Here is a 27,521-nt window from a genome sequence, read left to right on the forward strand (position 1 = left end):
TATTTCAACATATTAATATAACAATAGCAAAACAAATATATGAAAATCCAATCAAAAAGATTTATTATCAGCTTTATTTAAATTCCAATATCTTCAATTATAATTGAAGATTCGCCATTCGAATAGAAATATTTGTAGAATGAATATACAGTATTTCTAGTATATTATATACTAGAATCTCTGGAAGCTAAACTTAGGATGCCCTGGCCAATTTTCGTAGAATGACAAATTGTTTATGATGAGTGTGTATTTCAAAAACCGCAAATATATCTTATGAACTGCTACATTTTGAAACCGGTTCAGAAGTTGTTATGGAATGATAATGAAAATAAGCAGATGTTTCGAATACCTGACCAATGCTTATTTTATTGACCAAAGTTTGAAAATAATTGAAAGATTTACATGACTTTATGAAGTATTTGAAATTGGATTAAGTGAGAACAGATACGTTTTAGTCAAATAGACTATAGAGTTTATCAACAAGAGCTGAAATATAATATAATATTAATAAAATATAATTTATGCATGCTCTACAAGTAAACACTCCCTGACGGCCTGACTCTACCGAGTAACAATATTACCTTTTAAACTTGGGATTATTCCCATCGTTGAAGATCAACATATTCATCTGAGTAACAACTCTACAATAAGGTAATACGTGGTTATTTTCCAATTAGAGTTTACAATGTTTGATAACAGAGTCACCTAGCCAGAAACAACGCAATGTGCTCAAGCTACGGTAGAGCAAGCAACCTGCGTGAAAGTTTGTAGAGTTTAGAGTTTGAGTTTACGGACCAGAAGGTGTCGCTTTTACAAAGTGCTCGGAAAGAGACGGCGATATCGTTCCGAAGAGAACGCAGCCAAACAAACGATTCCGGTCCAGTGCTGTGATTCCTTCCTCGTGGGTGGCGGCGTGTTCGAAGTGCGAGAGTTCTTACGTCGCGCACCAACGAAAATAAATTCCCATCTGTTCAAATATTGTGCAAGTTTTTTGTTATATCCTCCAGAAATTGTTCTGAAACCGTGTGCCACCGTGCCGCCCGCTAACTTGGTGTTTTTGTTAATTTTGTGTTGTGTTTTGAGTTGAGGTGTTTTTTTGTTTTCATATCCGTGTCTTGTGAATGGATCTGTTATAACGCGATTATGAAGGCGTGCGCTTCGCAATAGGTACGTAATATCTTGCATACTTGATTTATTGGTTTCGTATTGTGAGCGTTGAAGCCTTAGATTTCATTTGAATAGTGTATTATACTGATCCGACCCGCGTCCGTCGCCACTAACTGGACTTTCGCAATCGTAATTCTTAAAGCGTGTGTTGCATTCCTTAAAAGTAAACCACTCCATAAATGACTTGTATTCAATCGGTAGTGGTACGTGTAAACCGCTCTATGTATGACCAATAGCCCTATAACAATTGTTTTATAAATTGTTCATTTATTATTCTAAGCGTGTTCGATTCATTTCTCCTACTTCGTTTAAGGTAAAGTTAATAATTTCTACTCATTACAAGCCATAGGACGTGGTTGTATTTATTTAAATGTTCATTCAACACAGTCAAGGAACTTCAGGGGTCATTTAGGGCTGAGAGAGCGCAAAAAATTTTTAGTTAACTATAAAACAAAATATTTCAGAAAGTTTCTATAAAATGATATAACAAGTCGTCTCTAAATGTAGACAAATAAAACGAAATAGCAGCCCATTTATTTTAAGTGTAGGTAATAATTAAAACAGGTAGGTATAATTAATTTAACCTTTTTCGCGACCGTCTCTTCGCTCTAACGATTAGCGTAAAAACACAATATATCAGTTAAGTTGGAAATTAATTATATTAATTATTATTATATTACAATAGATTTAAAGGATATATCTATGCTCTTATTTTTTTATCCTAAAATAAATTTTACCAATATCACATTTTTAGCACTTTACGAAGACAGCTCGATTAAGATAAAAAAGAGTGATCAATAGGGATTATAAGAGATAGAACTCTTTTCAGAGATTAGTCTGAGTTCGATTCTATATCGAAAATTAGTGAAATGAGAATTTTACGCAACATTAAATTTTCGTGGGTTGTTTTCACGGTCTCAAAATGAATTTTACATTTTGAGCGTTATTATATTAAGCGATGCTGAATTTAATCCATCTATTTTTTACTGGAATATATTATAAGTGTAAGGGATTCTGCAGATGGATTCTCCGTAACGCATTTTAGGTTTCACAAAATATTGTCACAGAGGATTGTAACATTTGATTTTTGTATTTTAGGTTTTAATCGAACCAGGGACACAATATTACGAGTAATGTAGAGTTTTCTGCGTTTCTCACTTGATCGTTAAATATAGAGCTCGAATAACTAGCTTGTTAAATTTATTCTTCTATTTCTTCTTCTTTAACTGAGACAGATCTATGCAATTTAAGCCATAAATGTTAGACACGATTGTCTCTACATTTTAAGTGAACTTTATTTTATCAACATCGAATATTTTATAAAGGTACCCTCGAAATAAAAGAGTGCTAAATCAGTGCTGTTAAGTGAATAATTAAAGCAAATGAAGCATAAATGAGCTCATAAACTGGAGAGGTTTAAGCAACATTGACTCCTACTACTTGTAGCCAGATGGTATTTAAACCCACATTGGAGTAACAGTGTTACACTATTGACTACTATTATCCTGGCCGTGGTACAAACATTTACTTACCCGGGAAATGCAAGGTTTACGTACAGATTTACATCAGTTTATTCAACATATACGATGTATTTTGAAATGTAGAGTTCAATTGTCTTTGCAAAAAGTGAACCTTAACCTATTTTCTTTCGTAAACCATCTAATAAAATAAAAACTCGAACAGGAAAAATGTCTTTAAATACCACATAGGTAGGTAAGTAAACACTTTCTCAGCATTAAACACATGGATACATTAACTACTCTACCATTTAGAAATTAAAGATTTTAACGGATTTTAAACGCCATTTATTCATTATATTATAAACCCGATGTTTTGCACATTTTACAGCTAGCGTGGTGAAATAAAGAATGTATAATACTCGCGTAAAATTAGACACTAGAAAATATTAAGTACTCTACCAAATTCTCGCTCAATCCTGGTCAGTCCCAGGCCAGTATGTTCAAACAGATGGAACTCGATTAAACTTACGTGTTCACATTAGAAATCCCTTCCCCTGCACGGCGTCTATAATGCCGCTGCAATTAGCCGTTTAGCTGGCTTCCCATTACACCGTAATGTAACACGTGACGTATAAATAATTAAATAGTAATTAAAGTAAATACTACTTGGGAATTGTTGGTGCTAAAAGGATTGTTGCAGATTAACGGAGCTGATAGATTTAAGTTCGAGTTAAATTAAAGATTTGTTAATGGTGGACTCTACATTAAGAATTTCTCATAAGTTTTATCAGTTCATTTGATAGTGAACAATGATGAATTTACAGTATAATACAAATTATTTTAGGAAGGTTAGTGAGGAAATAACCTTATTTTGCGTATCATTTAGTTATTAAACATAAACTATAAACGGTAAAAAACTCTACATTTTGATAGCTACCTAAGGAAAGCTTTTGTACTCTTAATACTATTAGTGAATTAACAAAAGCTCATCCAATAAATTGAATCATACAAAAGTTGTAGACATTCGAATGGTCTGCTACGTTTTGGTAGCTTTTGTATAAATTAACAAAAGCTCTACCAATAAATTGTACTATTCAAAAGTTGTAGAAATTCCAAATGTCTGCTACGGTTTGGTGTAAGCAATGGTCATTTTAATTTCTGCCCAAGTGGTATCCGCATGATAACCAGGGGTACGTTAATTGCTCCAGGTATTCGTCATTATCTTCTTGTTCGAGCTGGTTGCTATGCAGATTGTACCTGGTGCTGTTACCTAAATTTGTTTACTTACTTAGCTTTATATCAACATGCTTTTAATATATCTAAATTTACAGTATATTTACAGCAGTAGCATGAATACCTAAAATAAATATAATTTACATAGAAAGAGTTATGTATACTTTAGGATTTTACATCTCTATAATCATATCTCTATCACTAAACATAATGTTTTTGCGTTATCTTCCGCTCTATCAGATATTAAATGGACTATTGTATCGCGGCATAAATTATATTATCTTCATTCAGAGTTAGTCATCCCGAAAGTGGTTAAAGTAACTATAGTTTTGGTTTTATAGCTTGTAAAATCTCTGATGCTAACAGCCAACTACAAGTATAAAGGTATGGGTATAACTTAGTCTACTATTCTCACGATTGAACCATGTAACTGGAAAACAATAGTACATAATTGTATTAAATGTTCAACATCGTTATAAGGACTCTATGTCATTTGCACAAAGTTTATTTTCGCAAGATCGCATCTTCGTAATAGCCTTCCCGTATCAGCTGACCCATGAACGTTGTGGTTATTGCATAATTATATTTTATTATTCATTATTTACCTGCGATATGCTTGATAAGGTTAAACTGGGATTACGCGTAAAAGGTTAGCTTTGGAGTGTAATGTTTGTGTGGTCAGATAATTTATGTAAGAACAAAATAATTGAGTAGAGGTAATAAAAACTGAGAGCTTTTTCTCGTAGGAAAAAAATGCAAGCAATAATTAAACAGTCTGTCTGTCTGTGTTCCGGTTAAACGTTTTTTATGGTTTATTTTAACTGACAGTTAGTTGACGTAGTTGCGAGTAATATCCAGTAGGTATATTATCATTTTGGAAAAAGTATCCCAAAATTAATTTTCCGTTATTAAAAGGTTGCCTACAAAAAATTGGTTCCCGGAGAAAACGTGGCAGTCGAATAGAGTTTAGCATATTTTTCTTTCATTAAAAGCGGATTTGAAATTTCAACAAATTAGTTGGAAGGACCCACTTATAAAAATAATTTGACTTTGATTAATTTAATAAGGACCTTTCCCTTTTATTTTCAATTTATATGACCTACGCAAGAGAGGAGCATTTATTAAAAAGATTTTTAATAAGTCAAAGAATTCAACAATGATGTTTAATTTTAAATTGATCTTACTCTTTGTCTAGGTAAAAGTTCTTTATGCTGATTCATGCATTTGATTATTTTACACGAGCAATATAATTTTCATTTCTTTAGATTTATGTCAACGTGATGTCAACTCTCCTTAATGAAAAATTTTAAAACCTCTTGTTTGCGATATGTTCTTGTTAAAAATATGTAGGTAGTTTTAATTTTAAAATAAGAATAACGAATCAGATATTGATAATTAAAAATTTTAGGAGGAAACTTTCAAAGAGTTCAGCTGCCTTCTCATTTTAACAGAGTAAACACTTTTTAAATTCGGTTTAACGAATATAATGAGAGACTGGAGCTGCACTTGGAAGAGTAAATTTAATCTTCTCGCTTAAAACTTGTACAATCTTAATTATAATGCTACCCGACGAATTTTGAACTGGTTTTTAATTTTTGATTATCCTGTACAATTTTCTCTTAATAGAATTTAGTAATTATTCTGCGATACGTTTGGAGATAATATAATAAGATTATTTATTATAGCGCGTGAAAAAATGGCTAAACTAGTTAATGGTAAAACCACAGTAAGTTATGACGATTCTAAAATGCTTCTAGAAGGTGACTACTGTATAAATCAAGATAAATGTTTGAGTTTTTGTTTTAGGTAAAGGACTCCACAGAAAAGACGTGAAATGTCCTTTTCTAGAACGTATGATATACTGTCGGCATGTAATGATTGATCGATGATTGATGAACGTTTTTGGTAAATGCGTTACTTTACGAAATGCCATTTTGATTCGGGTGTGCGTTAACCTAAATATCGATACGAATGTATTGGTAATGGGGTGACAACAAGCGCGTTTTCGTATGAAGAGCTTTATCTACTGGAGCAGAAAATTAATGAATGTATACTGGGAATAAGTACCTATAGACTTCTTATGTAAGTATATTAGATTTTGTTCCAGACTACGCCGTAAAGACTTAACTGTGTTATTAGATACTTATTAGTGAACTGATTTAAATAAAATATAAGCTTTAAAATTGAAATTATGATTTTGTAACTCTACACGTAAATATAGAATAACAGACGCAAAATCTAATAACGTAAAAAATCGAAATCAGCACTGTTAGAGCACAGAATAAATACTTAGGTTCGGGTGTCAAAGACCGGCAGTATGACCGAGTCTATCCCGATTGCTACGATATGTTTTTTTTTTGGGAACGTTCCCTAGTTTTAAGTTGTGTCGCATGGTAGCTTGTTTTCTTCCATTCTAATAAAAGTTTAATAACGCTACAGGGCCTCAAGAAATATCTCGAATAAAACCTTGACGTCGCAAAAATATAGGTATTTTCATATATCTTCCACAAACATCGATCCAGATTTTATTATACGAATAGAATCTAACAATATATATGCAAATATAATTTACCCATAATCTATATGATCCTTTTCGTCCGTAAATGCCGTAGATATTGGATGTAAATACTCATTAATTTTCAAGAAAGGCACGAGGGCCCTTCTGATATCCGTCATTTCATCATTCTACAGAATAGGGATATATTTTAGAATATTTTTCGCGGGAAATGGCAAAGATAATAACGGGAATAGAATTAATATAATCGCATTTCGATTCGTGTCTCGTGAACTTGTGAAAAAATATTATTCTTTGACTTAATTTTGAATATAGCGTCAGAGCGTGGCTTCACTCGCATGGTATTTGGATAAGATAATGGAATCTCATCAATTCATAGAGAACCAGCATGTATTTTCAGAATAAATCTTTAATCAACCATGAGTCACTTAAAAAGTGTTCGCGCTCAATTGTTATTTTTCGCAAGATTTATGTAGAAAAGTTGACCTTAGCGAAAGAAAAAGGATAAAAACTTCTAGCAAGTGCTTTCCCGTGCTCTGTATTTTGTTATAGTTAAAGCACTAGGAAACTTTAAGAATATAAACTAGTTACTAGAAACTATTAAATCTACACTTAACTGTTATCCGTGTCTGCGTGCGTAGCGTAATAAATTCTTCATAACCTTTATTTAAATAAAATCCTAAAATATGTATCTGTTATTCCTGGATTTATTATTGAAAATCGATGTATGTAGGTACATATTTCCAAAAAAAGGCTTACTTAATTACTGAATAAAAGTTTTCTCATTAAAATCATGTTAAAATCTTAAGAAAAGCAAAAGATTTAAAACTTTATGTCTATTAATTAAGTATGTAAGTATATTATTTCACCCTTCATTTCGAGCACTTTAAAGCGTTCTCACGTTCAGTGTTGATTATGAACGGAAAATTAAACAAGAAAGTAGCAAGTTTAATCCAACATTGTACGTTATAAAGAGAGCGATGTAGGGCAGCCAACACCCTTTCTTTTGAAGCTGGCCACAATCGTATAATGTCCGCCTACTGCATAGGACAGGGAATAATCAGTCCTTGCATCACTTTCTGGTTCTGTGAAAAAAAGATGCCTCTTTTCGTCCTTTAGAATATTTAGGTACATGAAACTGTGGAAAATGATGCATTTTTTACGTGTAATGATCGAAGCTTTGAACAGATAGTGAAAATAAAAACCATAGACTATGGTAGATAGAGTCGTGTAATTTTACTCTATATTGTGCTCTACAACCATAGACCACTAACAAAATGTTAAAGTAAGTTTTACAATAGCTAAACGAATAAATGTTGTGAACAAATGTTTAAATGAGTAATTTATATGAAAGTTTTCGTGTAGGAGTCGTGGCGAGCCTTGTTGGCAATTAATTTTGGTAACGTGTGCTCTGCAAATATAATCCAGTGTGGTATTCAAATATTTTATGGTTTAATTAAATTATGTTAGATGCTTTTATAGGAAAAAGTATTAGTGGGATAAAATACAGTTTGTTTTATAACTAGAAAGTTAAAGAAGCAAATACCTAAGAACTGAATCATTGCAAGTTCTGGGGAAATACCTAATGATTTTTTACTTCACTTAGATACCTATGTGCTTTCTTTGAATTTATCGAATAGTTCTGTACATACTTGAGCTTTGTATATTATCATAAGATTTGTATATAGGCAGTTACCACATTACAAGTTTCCTAAGTTCCCAACTAAACATAGTTTGGGTCCAAACGGCGTTGTGGTAAGCGTCCAGAAACATTTATTTATTCAAAACTAGCTGACCCTATCCTTCTGCTACAACACCCTTTAGTTTAACTACAGATAATATAATACTGTACTAGGTTCAACAAGATATAATTCTCTCTCTCTTTCAACCTGTGTTCGTCCACTGTTGGACGTAGGTCTCACCCAGGCCATGGCACGCCACTTAGCCCTATTGTTGGTTTCCCGAGACGCGGTCTCCACTATACAATACGGGTGCCCCAGCGGTTGTCCGTTCTGCGGCAAATGTGACCAGCCCACTGCCGGTGAGCAGCTTAGGTACTAATCCGGTGAACTATGTCGATAACCTTAGTACTCTGTCGAATGACTTCGTTCCGGATTTTATCCCTTAGAGAAATACCGAGCAAAGCTCTTTCCATAGCCCGCTGAGTGACTTCGAGTTGGTGGACCAGTCGAACTATAACATATAATTCTATAACCACTAATTAAAAAAAGTACAGATACAAAATTGGTGAAGCCGTTTCGTAGATTTTTGGTTGCACATCTCTAAAGTTTAAATTCAATTTGTATAAAATGTAATAAATATCTTTCTATAAATTTTTCCCCGGTTCATAAACTTCCTGCGTTCTATTATTTTTCTGAGGCACCACTGCTTTCGATCTATTACTGAGGATTATTTATAGACTTTGACCCTATTGTAAGTATACGACGGGAAGTCTAATTTTATCCATTTCATCCAATATTTTTACTAACGCCATATTTATACCCCACCCACACTAGAATAGAAACTTCAATGGAAATTAAACTTTAAGCCCTTTGTATAAAGTTCATAATGTACTTTCGTATAAGATTACGCTTTACGGAAGCTGTATCACATTTAAGAATTTTTATGTACTCGTTATTACATTGGTTTTGTTTATTTGTGTTTGTATAATGATCTCATGTCGAAAGACTTAAAGGATTGTTTGGTTTGGCGAAGCTTGATTTCCATTGCTTCCAAATGGGTTAGGAAAATGAGAATGGATTAATATAATGGATACGTTGTGTGCAATATTTTCAAAGTTCTTGCATGTAGACTAATAGCTATAAGAATATCTAGCATATCCTACTAATCCTACTTCCTACTAATATTATAAATGCGAAATTTTGTGAGGGCAGATGCATATGTGTATGTTTGTTACTCTTTCACGCAAATACTACTGAACCGATTACAATGAAATTTAGCACGCATATAGAGGGTACTTTGGATTATCACATAGGTTTTATCCCGGAAATCCCACGGGAACCGAAACTTTGTGAGTTTTTCTTTGAAAACGCGGGCGAAGCCGCAGGCGGAAAGCTTGTATATACACTGCATCTTAATTATGGTAATAGAAAATGATATTTTTAACTACATAAATTTTCATTGATTTTTTTTTATTCAAATGATTATAAAATATAAAATTAAAAATACTTACTAGGTAGGAACTATAAGGATTTACAAATGAACAATACCAGTGTAGTTTTAACCAAAGATACAATAGAATAGTAGTATAATGATAAACAAACACTGCCATACATGAACACTCAGAAATCCAGAAGAGCTATAGATGCGTTGAGAGCCCTAAGGTTGGTTCTTGCAACACAGTACTTAAACCCTTTTTATAAGAAACGAGGGAAAACGAGAGAAAGCCCTGTATCCATTTTTGCATTTGCACTGTTCTGGATCGAAGGTTATGTCAATTCAAATTTATGTTCTTTTTTTAATTTATTATTTCTGTTTTTTTAACTGCCAGTTCGAAAATTTGCTTTTGTAAAAAACAATCTTTTTTTATTTCTATTATCTATATTCTATGGTATGTTAAATCTACGGATCAACTACGGACTGATTGATATGGAAACATGCAAATTCGTCTAGATTAAAATGGAACACAGCTATTTCTAAATCCCTTGAAAATTATTGTTAATTAGACACGTACATGTTGCAGCATGTGTTAATTCAACAATTATGACCGCTTGAAATAAATTGGTCTACACCTGCTTTGCTTCTTTCATCAGCTTAATAGTATAATGTTTTAATTGTTTTTTTTTTAATAAGGACGAAGATATCCTAAGCATTTATCTTTAACATTTTTGAAAAATGAGTAAGCAAGTGCTTATTTTGTTATGAGCGGAATTATTGTAAGACCTTCATTTTGTTAGTATAACATTAAAATTTAAAATTAAAGGTAAGGATGTCTGTGGCAAATTATAGGATGATAATACATTACGGGATACGGTCAGTAGCTTTTAAATTATTGCTCTAGATAGGTAGGTATGTAAACTTAAACGAAAGTGTTAAAAAAATTTTCTTTAGATTGCAGGTAGCCAGGTATTGAACGATTAATTCACAGGATTATAGCCAAAAAAAAAAATGAATCCTATTTATTTATTGCATTTATTCAAAATTCAATGAGCTAGATGTTCTGTCCTGAAGGATAAAACCTGGAAAACATAAATAAGCCCAGTTAAAACTAGTCTTTTCACGTCGAGCGGAGATCTCTCGTCCGTAACTTAACGAAACTTAGCTTGTTGAAACCCAAAAAGGTCTGATGAGAAAAATCCCATTTTGCTTGTATTCCCCAGAATTGATATTTGCGAACGATATCGATTGTTATAAATAGCCCCGGTCCCGACGGATCATATCAATTTTTCACAACAGTGCCTCGACCAACGAGCCGTGTGTTGTACATGTTGCGGGGAATAATTGGGTGAAGCGGCGGCCGGCGAGGTCAGTATTTGGATCGGTGGATGGGAAAGTATAAGGTTGTTTTTTTATTCTTGCTTGAGAAATAAAAGTCCCGTGTTAACAGCTATCGTGTTATTTATAAAACTACCTACTTACATATCTTCCTACTTATTAGTCATTGTAAAATTTAAATTGAAAATCTATAGAAAAAAGACTCACATACTTTCATCGATTTTCCTTTACTATAAAAGGTGTTTCAGATTTTGAGCTTATAAAAAACTAGGTTTCCACTTTCCGCCCGCGGCTTCGCCCGCGCAGTTAAAGAAAAACCCGCATAGTTCCCGTTCCCGTGGGATTTCCGGGATTGCGCCATTTTCCCGGGATATAAAGTAGCCTATGTCCTTTCTCGGGTATCAAAATATCTCCATACCAAATTTCATGCAAATTAGTTCAGTAACTAGTTTAGGCGTGATTGAGTAACAGACAGACAGACAGAGTTACTTTCGCATTTATAACATTAGTATGGATTAAAAAGTCATAAATTTTATTCAAAATCTAGAAAGCTTCTAGAAAGTATTTATTTCTACGGATAGGAAAAAAAAGGTGTGGACGAAAAATACCCACATAGAGATATACCGCTATAAACGATGCAGCCATTTCCGCTTTAAAATTCTTTATTCTAGAGCAAAATTGCGAGTGAAAAATTGCGCTTCAAGAATTAAATTACGCAGCTAGTGATAGTTCTCACTTATTTTACACGTCAATTATCACATGAAACTCCCTGCAAAAATGCTTTTGAGCTTGTCATAAATAGCCCCGCTTCTCGCCATTTTGTCATAGACATTAAATTAAATTTGACTCGTGCGGGAATAAGGGACTGTATACATTTATAGTCGAGCCAATTTAATAGGCAACATTTGACGTCTATCAATTTTATCTACGAAGAGAGGTAACCTGCTTAAAAACATCGATTAAAGTGAATTAATCGATACGGATTTGAAACATTTGTCAATCGAATTAATTAATTTATGATGATTTTTATTCACAAGTAATCAATGCATTCGATTCTAGATGTCAGATTTCGATTTTTAGAGTAACGTCTCTTGTATTTAAAAATAAAAAAGGTTTATTGACACAAAATTGTAGCGACGTCAGTTCTTCAATTCAGAAATTGTTTATTATGTTTAGAATGGTTTATCAGTAAAATGAAATCTTAAAATTACTTGTATCGGTCATCATTATTATAAATATGTAATCGTAATTGAAAAAATTTAAGCAAATGTGCAGTTCTAACAAAACGAAATGTTATTCTATGTCGTCGTTACTAGGTTACGTTGTTGAATTTTGTTGAACTGTCAAATGTTGCCTATTAAAATGGCTCTACTATAGCCTGTCCAGTGCATTTAGTTCAGTTTTGTTGTCTATTATTTTAAAACCGCATGTAAGAGAAATCTTTCTTGCTAAGCGGCTCTCTGTGAAAAATAGTTCAGGTAATAACTATTAAATAAAAGAGGAGAAATCGGATCGGAAAACTGTTTTTATTGAAAACATTTTCCCCTATAAGTTGAATATAAACAAAGATTTCATTAAAACAAAATTAATTTTACAAATGATTGGCTATTACAAATTCTGAATAACAATATTTAGGCTAAGTGGAACTGATATAGCATGACCAAATCAATTAATAAAAAATGTTCACGTAACTCTATGTTTGGAATCACAAAAACTCATTATTATCTTCATATGAAAGAATGTAGAGCGTCCCTAACTGCGAAAAATTTGCTCGACTTACCGACACAATTGTAGCTGAAACTCAAAGAAACGTCCAACTATTCACAGAATTCATTTTATTAACGCCGCACCGAGGGAATGCAGCAGACATTTTGCAATTTAAATTATAATATTATGTCATTACCGAGATTTGCGGGCTTTCATAATTACTCTATGTGTGGGTTACGTCTGTACTCTATGCCTTGTTGTATCTGTGATTAAAATGACAAATGCTTTATGTTGCCAGTTTCATTAAGTTAATAGCCTTTTTAATTACTTTGTTTATTTTAGTAGTTATTTGACCTGATTTCGCGGTTTGTTGTAGATTTTTATCTTAAAGCAAACGTGACATCGATAGCGATCTGTTTCATCTTGATAATACTTGAATACACTATTGGTTATTATTTAATGAGACAATTTCTGTGAAATATTTAATAAAATGACTTGTAGAGCTAAAATTAAAATTTACCTAAACGATCTTGGGTGAAAATTTTTTTAAGGATTGTTACGTTTAGTATCTTAAACGAACAAGTTACCTATTTATTTCAAAATTAACTCTTATACTAAACAACTCTAAAGTAGCAAGAATTTGCTAAAATTATAAGGCCGTTTTGTAAACGCATTAAATATGTTAATTAAAACATTTGAAATGAGATTAAATTCCTCGTTTTAATATTGTGTAAGCCGCAGTAATGTTTAAAACATAAATTATTGAAAATTTACATTCTTATTTAAATGTATTCTTACAATAATAAATACATTCTCGAATCAAAGATATCGATTCCCCAGATTGACAGACGCTCGAAATGTTTATTTTTATTTACAAGTAAGTGTTGAAACATTTACGAACACTGAAATGCCGTAACTGAGAGTGGATGAGTACTTTAAAATATTAGTTCCGATGTCAATATATTTAATTGAAGGCGCTGGAAATAATATTTTAGCTATATACTCTTTTTATACTCTTTTTATCCACCTGGATTTATAATAGACAGATCTAGTTATTTGAATTATTGTAAAATGCTTTTTTTATTATTTGTTCCTATAATTACCTACATGATTATTTCGAACAAGTATAGTAATATCAGAATTTTTTTTGCCTAATAAAAATGAATCTATTTTAACGATAGTTTACTGTATATGTGTCTATTACATATAACTAAAGTTATTTTGTCCTAGAACACATTTTGGTTAAATTAATAAAGACAATGACGCGTGGATCAACTAGTTGCTGATAAAACGGATATAGAAAATTATACGTTAACATATATACGTATACATATACATATCTATCAACCCGCATTCGGCCAGTGTGGTGGATTAATCCTAAACCCCTCATGGGATAACGGTAAGCCTTGGTCTCTGCAGTTAACCCTCTACATTATGATAATGACATAGATTACCAAGCTTTCTACGTTAATAATATTTTCAACTAGCAACCCACATCGCAGTGTCCATAGTCTATTGTAGAGTAAAAAACAAGAATGCAAGACAAACATTAAAATAATATAAAGATTATGGTCTGGAAGGTTCGATTGAAACTTGCGTGATGCCTTTTATGTAAAGTAAAAAGTACTTAATTTTTATTCTGCTGTACGTATTACGAATCGGTTGTGAATTTTTAGTACATAATTTATGTAATTATTTGGAATTAAGGGAAGATTTATTGAGGGCCTCACGCAAGCAACGATGTATTGAACATGCTATTTTTATTTTTACATTTAGCCTGCACGTGCGTGGTGAAAGACATAATTTTATTAATGCGAAACCGAAGGATGGCGTAGGATTTATTAAAATTGAATATTTTGTGTGTCCAAAGTAACATTAAAATCAATTGTGTACTTAACAATTTTGCATATATGAGAAAAATATTATATTACTTTATATTTCTCTCTTGTTTTATTTTATTTGAATATCAACATAAACCGATATAACCTGCTCATAATATGTACATCGAATAATCTTTGTACTCCGTCAAATATAGAAACAGGGAAATAGTCGCAGCCATGACAGTTTTTCCGCGCCCTTTCTATTTTTTCGGGCTTTGATTTATTGCGTCTGGCAACACCAACAGATGTTGAGGTTTATAGTGAAACGAATTCGGAATGTGAAACTATTGTTTAAGAGGGCGCGTGTATTTCATGGTGGTAACACTGAGTGTGTTTGAAAGAGCTTTTGAAATGGAAGTTTATAAAATATTATCGTAAATTTTGCGTATTTGCTTACGTAACTTTGGGTGTACCTACCTATTTCTAGGTATATTAAAAAAATGTGGAATACTTAATATTATAAAAGTGAAGAGTTTGTTTGTTTGTTTGAACGCGCTAATCTCAGTAAATACTGGTACGTTTTGAAAAATTATATATAGCCCATTTATAGATGAAGGCTCTATAGCCTTAGTAACTATGTACAAATATCTGGTAAGACCGCGGGGCACTGGGCACACCTAGTATCTATAAATATAAATTGTAAGTGAGTATTGTCGCATATACCTAATATTTGATATAATATATATATTATGGGATGGGAGGGATCTCCTGACTATAAGAGTTTATAGAAAACTAGATTATTAAAACAGAGAATCTTGCTCCATACTTATTTAAGACACTTCTTGGCTGTTAAAGAACCGAACGTATAATATACGCAGTCACAGATAATATAACGCTTCTCTAGACGCAGCGTAGAAAAAACATTTCAATAGCGCGATTCAGAAGTGTCGCTACACACCGCGTCTGATGTTTTATTGCACTCTATATAATTTGTTTCAGCACATGCCAGACGCATTCTTTCGATAATAACGCAACAAGTATATAAAATCGATTACCGACTGACGTGTCGTAAGTCTCGTAACATGATCATTACTTTTGCCATTTTGAAAGATTAATGTTTTATATAATATATTGTAACGGTTTTTATTATTGTGGTGTTCCAGTTTCTCTGGTCGCTGGTGTCAAAAGTGTTTTAATAATCTATCAAATGCTGTTAATTTGTAAGTAAGAAAGTTACAAAAAATATTTTCAATAATCCGATTCCGTTTGCTCACCTGTAGATAACAGAACTAACACGATATTGATGATATTTTTTCTGATTGTATTACTATAATATAAAAACTGTTTAAATATTTAAGAACTTACAAAAAATAATGTTTCCTTGGGACGAGTCGGAGCGAGCATCTAATATAGTTCAATACGAATTTATGCAAAAGCGAAGCGATGGTAAAATAATAGTCACAATCGGATTAAAAGCAAGTTCATAGGAGTTAAAATTTCAAAATTAATCTTTTGTTTTTATTATATAGTTAACTATATTATGAAAATTGCAATAAAACAACACAGCAAATATAAAATAACAAGCTTGTTATTAGGTATATAATACAAACAAAAGATTAATTTTGAAATTTTAACTTCATGGGTTTTAAAGAAGGTAAGCACTTATTATAAATAAAAAAAAATGTAGGTACATCTTAGATTACGACTTCCTCACTTCTGCTAGGTATACTAATTCCGTTATCATTTTTCTAGTAGGATTTTTCTTTTTTCCGAGGTAAAAGGATATGTTACATAATACGCATTGGCATATTATTTTAAATGGTAACTCCACAGCGAATATACAAGCCGTTGGTTTATATCAAATGTTTGTATATTTAAGTAAAGAAAGCGAACGTCCAATGTTTGAGATGAATGTATTTGTTTGTTTGTTTGCTGCATCCTATGTGGAAGCGATTGCCAGACTGCCAGTTATTTACTTAGTCTAGAAAATACTGCTGCTGAAAATCTGTAAAGTATTTTCTAAATATTCTGTGTTAGAAAATAATTTAGGTTCAAGCTACAAATCTCTATTAATATAGTTAACTAACAATAAAAATATGTGTTTAGACACATTAAAAAACTACGTACTTAAGTACTAAACTGTATAGGGTTATAAAGTAGTATTCTTATAGTATCTGTGGTATAATGGAAAAATGTGCGTAAGTAAAAGGTCCATGTTTTACATTATTTATCTTTATCATTGACTAGCTGCTCCGCGCGGTTTCACCCCCGTAGCTCCACTCCTGTTGGCCGTAGCGTGATGTTAAATAACCTATAACTTTCCTCGATAAATGGGCTATCTAACAGCGAAAGAATTTTTCAAATCCGACCTAGTTCCTGAGATTAGCGCGTTCAAACAAACAAACTCTTCAGCTTTATAATATTAGTGTAGATAAAGAAATTATCCTTGATAAAGGAAATGTGAATAATATAATGATGTTACTCTACCAAAAGCAAAAACCTTCTAGCTGAACAAAATACGTAATTTTCTTAACAAAAAGCATTGATGAAGTCTAGATGTTTCTTACGCAAACTTACAGTAACATTATTCATTACCCAATGACCGTTTCGAGCCTTGCTTCCTATTTATGTAATAATTCGTTCCGCTATTGTGTTGTTTCCTTAATTTATTCGGTACACTTTCTATGTAAAAAGTTTATTTATATAAAATTATGGTAATTTGTAATAAACATTGTTGATTCGACTACTGTGTAGGTAATTTAAAACAGGTGCTCTACAAATAAATTGTCCATAGTAAAAGGAATGGGATGAAGAAAGGATTGACGAAAACTATAAAGGAAAGTAAAGGGAAGGGTAAGGGATCTGCGCGTCTCCGATTTTTTCTTCACCACTTTAATAGTTTATACTAAGTATAAGTAGTCGGATAACATAGGATATAGTAGTACATGTTGCAAACATGTTGCTATAATTAAACTAGAAAATATAATTAAATCGATTGCGATACAGTCTGACCGCAGTCTGTCCTCCATTTATTATTGTTGTGGGAAACTGTTAGTGTGGCATATCACGAAACCAGGTTAGTGAGACATTTTAAACTTTGGTATTTGTATATTTTATAGCAATATTTGACCGGACAAATGTTGTTCTGATATAAATCTATTATCACTTATGGCTTCCCTCATGTTTACCTAGGTGTATATTTTTTTAAATTATTAAATAGATAATAGAAAATCAATCAATATTCCAAATTCAAATTCAAAATTTATTAATGTCTGTTAATATTCTTAAGTCTGCATTTAATAAAAATATTTAAAAAAACGTAGTTTTTTATTTTGACCGTCTCTACCTACATTGTACTACTCACATTTTACTTTCAATTACAGAGATATGTATTTTTTATCGAAAACCTTATATCAAGAAGTAAATTAAAACAAAATTATTCATCTCTTATTGCTCCTAGTGTCAGTAGTAATTTTATTTTAATTCCTTTAAAATTAGCATATCTTAAAATTAAAACACTCAATCACATTATTTTCTTCACATGGAATCTATCTTAAAACGAATACCACATATCTTATTATATAGAATCAATTAACATAATATAAAGCCAAGGTCAGAAGTTAATGTTTACGTATTTATGTCCAAGAGACAATCAGCAGCCATAAAATAAAAAAAGTATACGGGCGTGAGTCACCAAACGATAAAAATTAAAAAAATGTAGGTCAAAGAAAGCAATACAGTCGATATGAGCGTTGCAAGTTTGCAACAGACTCGAGAGTGTTGTCTATGGATGAATGCGCGCCATTGCGAACTGTCACTGTCACTGTCACTCACGTAGCGCGGGAACGTGCGCCGCCTGCGAAATTGCATAGAAAGGGGCCCATTAACAGCTCTTTGAATAACTGGAGAAATACTTTTGTTACTCGGTACAAGCATTTTTTAAAAATTTCATACAAATCTATTGAAGTACCTACACAAAACATATAAAGGAATGGCTCGTTATATTTGAAATTTGAATCAAATTTAAACCACTTAATAATTTATAAGAAAAAAAAAACATTAGATAACACTCTTATATCAGCTTCGTCTGCATGTTTTTTTATGCTTGTATGGTTGTTAGAGATGAGTGGCTGTTAAGCAAGGTTCGCGATAAATGATAATATATGTAATAAAATAATGTCAGTATGTAATCGTATAATTGCGTTCATGTGCGACGAAACGGAAAAATATGTCTCTAGTTCCTTTTACTTTTTCACCCTTTCAACTGTACAATGTCGAAACATTTGCATTTTAAGATTACTCAAAAAAAAGTATTAAATAGAGAGTTATACTGATAGAGTTTGAGCCAGATTTTGGTGTATTAATTTTAGTAAAAACAATAGTGTTGCTGAAATCACAAAAGCTAAGTGGTATTCATTAAGATCATGTCTTTTGTTTTTGAATAATTGGCTTCACTATATTGTTTATAGCGGTTACATTATTCGCTTTTTCGCATTGTCTTCTCGAATTTGAGTTACTATTTAATGAGTCAATAAAATTGGCTCAATTTGAATATAGATAGGTACTAAGGAAAATTTGTTAAAAAATAAAGAACATTGCCGCTTGAAATAAGTTTTGTAAGTCTTAACATAATTTAGAAGGACAAATATTAAAATTCCGCCGAGGCGCCAAAAATCCCTTAATGATAATATTTGGGCGCTTATAAACACTCAAGTTTCGAGACGTTTATTATAAAATATTTTAATTGCGCTAAAACAATAAACTCGAAGTCGTTCTATTTTCTAAAGTATACCGTCCTCAACTTGAGCAATATACGGATGGAGGCATTTACGGGCCCTTTTGCGTAATTATAGACTTAGTGGAAATGGGAATACAGATTATATTCGCGCTCGTCAAGGGCCTCACCTGTGCCATTTAGGAGTTGTGTACTAACGACAGCTTCCGTCAGTAATCAGGTCACGTCAAGAAGCTTATATCTAATACACTGGAGATTGCACTATGACCATTGACTTGTCACAAGAAAATATAACCTTGAATGACGTCAATGTTGTTTTTTGTCTCTTTCTGTGGGTGACCACACTGGTTTGTATATTCAGGATTTTTCGAAATAGAAAAAACTAAAAATCATGGTCTATAAATAATAACGACATATATTTTTAACAGTATTAATTATATTATAATATTACTGGCCATACTTTATAGGTACATACAATTTTAATTGGTATAGAATGATAGTTTTAAATAACTCTTGGCTACAAAGCCTGGATATGAACCGATATATAGCATTAACATCCTTTGTAAATAGAGGAAAGTTGTGTTTTGCATCAGATGCTGTTTACCAAATTGTAAGCTACTCAGATCTTTCTTCTTTCTTTTTAAACGCGTTGCTTCGACGGGTCAATTTCAAGCCAAAATCATCAAAGAAAAACTGTTTATAATAAACGCCTTGCACAACAAAGTTTATTTTTCAAAAGGTATTTTTTTCTGGGTCGTAATCCTCAGTATTTTTACCCTTGATGGGCACGTATATATTTCTTTTTATTTTCCTTTTTGGAAAGCTGAAATACCTAAAACAAAAAATATGAGGTAAGTTAAAAAAGTATAAATTTCAATGTAAAAACGAACAATCTTAGAACTACATGTGAGTGCAATACCGATGTCGAGTGTTGTTTCATTACTAGTAAAAATCTTGAAAATGGTGTTCTAAATTTCATCATAATATTGTTATTACAATATATTCTCTTCACTATCCATAAAAACTCGTCATCATGGTTACCTTACTTGTTAATTTTGTTTAATGAAAACTTGTTGAAAAATGATAAAGTATTAGGAAAATAACAAATTTAACATGACTGCTTTCTAAAATGATGCAAAATTTTACAATTTTTGCCATTGAAATGATTCTAAACAGGTAAATGCAGCAGTATTGAGGAATATTGTAAATAACGTAAATATACACTTGCCTGTGAAATGCTATGCCAGAATTTGGTGTCCAAACACTTCTGCAATTTTTCACAATGCAATACATTATTTATATTTGGAAAATATTTATTAAATACGCAACAATATTAACTTAAATATTCGAAGCGACGCAATTTTTTTGACACTTATGCCATATTGTCAAAGTGAGAGTTGCTACAATTTTATTATGGTAACTACCCATAATCAGGGAGTATCGCTTTTTAATAATTGGTCCGATACTTATTTTATTTAGCAGAAATAATAATTGTCTCATCCAACAATGCTTCTGAATGACGTTGTTGGCAATTTATCAACAAACTCATGTACAAAAACTAACCTTTTGCACAGAATATTACGGCAAACATAGTAGCCTTGGGAAAACTTCGTATTAACAGTGGCAATACCAAGTTAGGTGTGAAAGTGATAAAACACAACAATTTTCTTGTTACACGTCAAATGTTCATACCGAAATCTCCAGTGTATAAGATATAAGCTTCTTGGGTCACGTTCCTTTTTTGAAACGCGCTTGTCGCGTTCGAACGCGCTAGATGGCGTTGAGAAATTGAGACGTGAATGGGGGTTTTTATTCACTATGGCACGCGTATCTATTCATAGACGATTTTATTGTGGCCATAAATATTGCGGAATGCTAGAAATGATTGCAGTTCTTGAAATGGAGTCGATTTTTCCCTTTGTACGTTCCTGATATTAAACTTCCATTGAGTTGAAAGAGACGCATTAAGCGAAATAAATTTCCTTTTATTATTTTTACAATGTATTTGTGAATTTTTGATATCTTTAGCCTTTGGTACGGATAATGGAGTACATTTAGATTGCAATTAATAAAGGTTAAACTGTACTTTGAACATGTTGTCGTTTCACGAGAAAAACTGTTGTTTATAATTTAACAGTTTCAAAGCGAAATGAAGTCCCAGCTGCTAATTTAGTTTTCTCTAGAAGTGTTGAATATGTTTTGGTTGAATTAAGTTATTCTCGGAATAATTTCACTTCCTGTAGGTTAATTAATTACGAGCTAGATTCTATAGTTGTTATCGTTCGATCTTTGTCAGGAAAGAATTATTATGATAATTTTTTTTTTCTATTAACGACACGAAACTTGTGTATAAGTGTTCAATTATAAGCATGCAATTAGGGTCATGTGGTGCATGCAAATATCGATTTTCCGGTATTACAGCTGAATTATTTAAGCTTCAGTAGCACCTAAGTTTGCAGTTCGCGCATTAACTTAATACGTAAGTTATTCCAGGTTATAACGTACATCTAGAATTTAAGTAATTTTTACAAATATCATCGTTATATAAAATTTTATATTTCGTATATTATTTATACCTAGGTAATAAGACTCTATGATCCTAGAATAAGGACGGATATTTTTTAGCTAATATGTTCACAGAAATCTCCGTAACTGCTAATCCCATTTTTCCCATTAGAAAAGCTACATTACCCACGTGTGCTTATATATATAAGAGCTTATAGCACACGTGGGCGTGAACATATAGCCATAGATAATATATATAAATAATTAGTAGGAACATATATTATTATCAAAAATATACAAAAAATAAAAAATACAAAAATCTTTATTGTTACTAACTAAAACATTCCAAAATAATACAATGCACTAATCTCCACACTAGGATTCCCAGTGTTGTGGAGAGTAGTCTCTTCCCGCTTTCATCTATACAATTTATACAGAAGTAAATTCCTAACTACGAATGACTACATAATACAATTTTATAGATCCTTTAGAATAACAAGAGATAGAGAAATAATTGATTTTGCCCGTGGGTTCGTCCGCGGGTGAAACAGCACAATTAGTAATACTGTTTTAGTAGTTGATTTTCAGAGCTAGTAATACCATACACATCTTAAAAGTTAAAGGTGTTGAATTTTCCTAGAGAAATTTTAGTCCCGCTTTACAAGTGCCGCCCTTGGCCCAGTATGTGTGTTTTAGTGTTGAATGCATATAAATGATAAGAAGCCCGGGGACACTATTTTTATTCGTGTGAAGAAATGAGCGGAGATTGTTGAAGAGTGTCTTTTTAATTTATACCAGTGGCTATAATTATTCAATAAAAAAGTGTAATTTAGATAGTGTAATAAATATTCTTAAAATGAGCAATCGATTAAATTAGAAGAAAAACTAAATAATTGTATACTAAACGATTGCATAATTTTATAATTTTACTAAATATTTAATAAAATTATAAAATTAAACTACTAAATTATTATATTATACTTACTAAATTGTTATTATAATTTAAATAATTAAATAATAAAATAAAATAAAAATAATTAAATAATAAATAATATACTAAATTATTATTATAGTTATGTAATATATATGTATTATAATTGCATAATGATTGCATATAATTGCAATTGCATAATTATTGCATATAATTGCATTGCAATATAATTGCATAATTTTACTAAATATATTTCGTAAATTATGACTACTCTACATGGTATATTTTATGTATTTTAATGTTAAATGGTACAATTAATACTTTAATAAATGTATTCTAGAATAAGTGAAGTACCTATGTATAATATAGAAAGGTATATCGACCTAATATAACCTAAAAAGTATAATTCGTTCATCTCCTCATTATACCCAACTCCATCTAACAATTACTAAGCACCTTATACACTTAAAAAGTTATAAAGGGCCGAGCACATCAGAGAAAAAATCAATCTAAGAGTACTTTTACTTGAAATACAATTAACTACTACGTGCTCAGAACAGCCGCTTGAAGTTTCAACAGGATTTTGGATAGAAATTTTTGTCTATGCTTTTGGAAGAGATTAATTATTCTTAGGTACTTCTATTGATTTTTTGCAAGTTATTTAATAATGGGAATGTTTTAAAGGGACAATTATTTTACTTATAAACGTAAATTATAAATTACTATATTTCTTCATCATTTCACACTATATAGCTTTATTCGGGTTTACTTAATGGCATGATAAAATGAATAAGACTTATCCAGGCAATATAATATGTATCTATTCACTGTAAAAAAATGTGTGTTCAATCTTCAACATTCTGCTCCATAACCTCAAGTATCGTTTATTCCATACACCAGTAATAAAAAACTAAAGAGATTACTATCATGCCACAGTAAAGCTCCAAGCAGATAATCCATGGGTTTCCAAAGGGGGAAGGGGGGAAACCCTCACTGTATTTAATCCGGAATTAAGAGGTCGTTTCTTTCCAAATGGACATGTATTAGGGAGCAATCGGTCACTCTTTGTTAGCAACCTTTTATTTTGATAAGGGATGACAGAGGTAGGAAAGTAATGTTTTTATAGATATCATTGAATTGTCACCGATGATAGAGGGATAGATTGTCCTTCAGTTTTAGATTTTCGAAGCTTGAAGTGTGATTTCAGTTCTTGAATATTTGGCCGTATAATATTAATTCAGGATGTGGCCTTTTTTAAATAACTGGTTTCAATTCAACCTATGTTTATAGATTAAATTTCTCCTGTGAAAAGTGAAAATTTATTTCGAGCGATGATGATGATGATTTTTCACGCGGGCGGAGCATCATGCAGGCAGGGACAGCTAGTTACTTTATATGCCACCTACTTAATTTTGTGAATACATTGTAACGTTATTCGATAAAACTCATTTTATAGAATTTTCTCCTTTGATCGACAAAAATTTAATTATTATGTCGTGCACAAGGACCGCTTCTCTTTATGTCTGTTGAGTGTTGATTTAATATTATGACGACATCACTACGATTTTTTTAATAGATAGAGTGATTCAAGAGGAAGGTTTTAGTATATAATTTATTAGGTTTTAGACAAAGCGGGCGAAGCCGCGGGCGGTAAGCTAGTTTACAGATAAATAAAGAGTAAAATGGAAAATTACATAAATCTTGAACAAGTGCGGAAAATTCTACTTGAAAATAGCTGGGCTGGGCTATTTAAAAAATTCAAACCGGTAAAACAATTCGGAAGTTATTATGTTAAACAAAGATCATCATAAATAAGTATATTTTGTCTATCAATAGGTATCTCAATTTTACAAAAAAACATTTCATCATTTTATGTTTATTTGTCACTACAAACATCTGGAAACGCACAAACTTTTCCAATAATATCTCGGTAATTCAAATAAAACTACACTTCTTTACAATCTGGACGAGGTAATACAAGTTTGTAATTTCATAGAAGTTTCATATCTAAGAAGGCTCGATCTATCTTATCGATAACTGACATATACTTACATTGATAGGGAACTACGTAACTCGGTTGCAATGCATCTTGCTGACATATTTTTCATCCCGTTAGGTTTTCATTTATATTAATACGCTGATTCTCGTACGTTCGCTGCATATCGCGATATACATTTAGTGCTGTTTTCGTATTACAATGCAGATTTATCGAATGTACATCATCTCTATAAGGGCAGTGGAAAACGAGGTAGAGTCGTTAGATTAAGGATATCTTAGAATACAATAATAGACAATCAATTTACCTAATAATAAATTAAAACAACCTTCTAGGGAAGCGCGCTCCATTTTAGATCACATCTCAGCTTATCTACCATCAGGCGAGAGCGTGGTCAAGCGCTTCCCTATCATACAATAAAAAAAAATTAAAAGAAAAAAATACTAACCTAAATTAGAGTAAAACAGACGGACAGTCATAAATTTTGACTATTTTTTATTACACCTTTTATACTTTGTAAATAACATAGAGATATTTTGTATGAGGTAAGAAACTCTTAAATTTATATTTGTTACAAAAATCAGTAGGTAAATGCTTTCCGACCACGTGGCACTAAAACACATGAATATGTATGGAAGATGATCTATGGGGCTGGGTGTGGAGAGGTTTCCATATTCAGCAGGCTCCCGGAAGACTGGCAATGATATATTTATTCATACTCTTCTGCATTCTACTGTATAATAAAGTGTCAAAAAACATATATATGTACTGAGCTTAATACTTACTACCTACTTACCTACAGGTTAGGTGAGATGCAAACGTTAGTTTCTTTTTCAAAAAGGATTTGCTATATATAATACATTTTTCCACAGAGATGTTATTGTGAAGCATTATTTATTGTATAATTAATAATTATTTACACAATAATAACGCTTCGTCTTCAAACTAACCTAAACTATATTATGTACTAGCTTCCGCCCGCGACTCCGTCCGCGCGGAAAAATTAAGAAAAATTAAGATTTATTTTTTTTCTACGTATTTTTCCGGGATAAAAAGTATCCTATTTTATGCCCAGGATAATAAGGTATAATTATACCAAGTTTCATCGAAATCGAACCGTTAGTTTTCACGTGATGCCTGAACATACAGACAGACAGACAGACAAAAATTTTTTTAATCACATATTTGGGCTTGGTATCGATCCAGTAACACCCCCTGCTATTTATTTTTTCAATATTTTCAATGTACAGAATTGACCCTTCTACAGATTTATTATATGTATAAATATCTTCAACATTGTCATTTAGGTTCAAAGTAATGACGTGGATGGATATTAAAATAGTTGCTAGACCCATAAAGTTTATTTCTAACGAAGTGCAAGCAACTCGCTTCAAGATATCTGAAAAGATTTTTATAATTTCTTATTAAAATAATATCTATAATCATTGAAATAATGAATTAATAAGTCTATAATTCTATAATAATATTATTATAAAGCTGAAGAGTTTATTTGTTTGAACGCGCTAATCTCAGGAACTTCTGGTCCGATTTGAAAAATTCTTTCGTTGTTAGATAGCCCACTTATCGAGGAAGGCTATAGGCTATATATCATCACGCTTAGACCAACAGGAGCGGAGCAATGCGGGTAAAACCGCGGGGAACAGTTATGTATATTAATATAGTGAACGTACTGTGTCTTTCTTAAATTTACTATGTAAAAAAAAATTTTAATTTAGTCGATGCGATGAAAAAATTCAACGATTTTCGCGCCATTTCCAAAACGTCAATTAAAAATAAACGAATAAAAGCAACAGTTATCCAACACGTAAACCGTGTGGCTCGTTTAATTGAAAGTAATGTTAAATAATGGTTTGAGACATGGAATCGTGATCAACCCTAGTTCCATTTAATTATTCGGGAATGAGGTCACATTGATTGTTAGTTTTTAACGAGGGTTTGCTTGCACTTCGTTAGAAATAAACTTTATGGGTCTAGCAACTATTTTAATATCCATCCACGTCATTACTTTGAACCTAAATGACAATGTTGAAGATATTTATACATATAATAAATCTGTAGAAGGGTCAATTCTGTACATTGAAAATATTGAAAAAATAACTAGCAGGGGGTGTTACTGGATCGATACCAAACCCAAATATGTGATTAAAAAAATTTTTGTCTGTCTGTCTGTCTGTCTGTCTGTCTGTCTGTATGTGAAGACATCACGTGAAAACTACCGGTTCGATTTCGATGAAACTTGGTATAATTATACCTTATTATCCTGGGCGTAAAATAGGATACTTTTTATCCTGGAAAAATACGTAGAAAAAAAATTAATCTCAATTTGTCAGTTATCCATAGACGTTGTTCTGTAGTAGGTACCGCGAACAAACGTTGCGTATTAATATAGACCTAGCCGTATTTGGGTCCAATAGATATTTATAAGATGTCATTGTCCGAGTTACTCAAAATGGAGAAATAAACCATCCACGCAAAGACCGACATCCGCGCGGACGGAGTCGCGGGCTGAAGCTAGTTTCTAATAAATGCTTTAAACAATTAATATTTTTAAACCCTTAGTTGTAGTTAATAACTAACCATAGTCATAAATCGGCTAAGAAAGTCATGTAAATATTTCAGGTACCTATTATAAGAGTGATAAGTATATTTTTAAATCCTTATAAAAATTAAAAAAAGCACATCAAAACCCCAGAGGCTAGCAAGTCGGTTTGTAACCCAGTTTATGAATCCAACTTTCTGTGATAAAAAAGAAAAAATCTAGACCAACTTTTTAATTACATTTGTACGTAGCTTAAAAGTTTAAAACAAAGTTAGCGGTACGACTGTGTATACTCCCGCGCTGGTTAAAAAGATTTTCTTTTAATTCCTCTTGGAAAGGGAATAATAAAGTATTAAAGACTAGAACTGATTTATAACACTTTTTTTTAAATTGTATCAGACTCTGACACTACAGCTAGCGTTTACAAGGTAAGAGTT

At 31.8% G+C, this 27,521-nt stretch overlaps 1 protein-coding gene across 2 annotated transcripts in view; it reads left to right on the forward strand.

The window, feature by feature from the left end:
- The first annotated feature begins 896 nt into the window (after positions 1-896).
- Positions 897-27,521, forward strand: part of LOC123696949 — a 135,828-nt gene continuing 109,203 nt past the window's right edge. For both annotated transcript variants that reach the window (XM_045643343.1, XM_045643344.1), the window contains exon 1: positions 897-1,167. The gene's annotated coding sequence lies outside the window, so the exon portion shown is untranslated. The remainder of the gene's footprint in view (positions 1,168-27,521) is intronic.

This window comes from Colias croceus, chromosome 13 (genome assembly GCF_905220415.1).
Source record: "Colias croceus chromosome 13, ilColCroc2.1".
Classification (NCBI taxonomy): domain Eukaryota; kingdom Metazoa; phylum Arthropoda; class Insecta; order Lepidoptera; family Pieridae; genus Colias; species Colias croceus.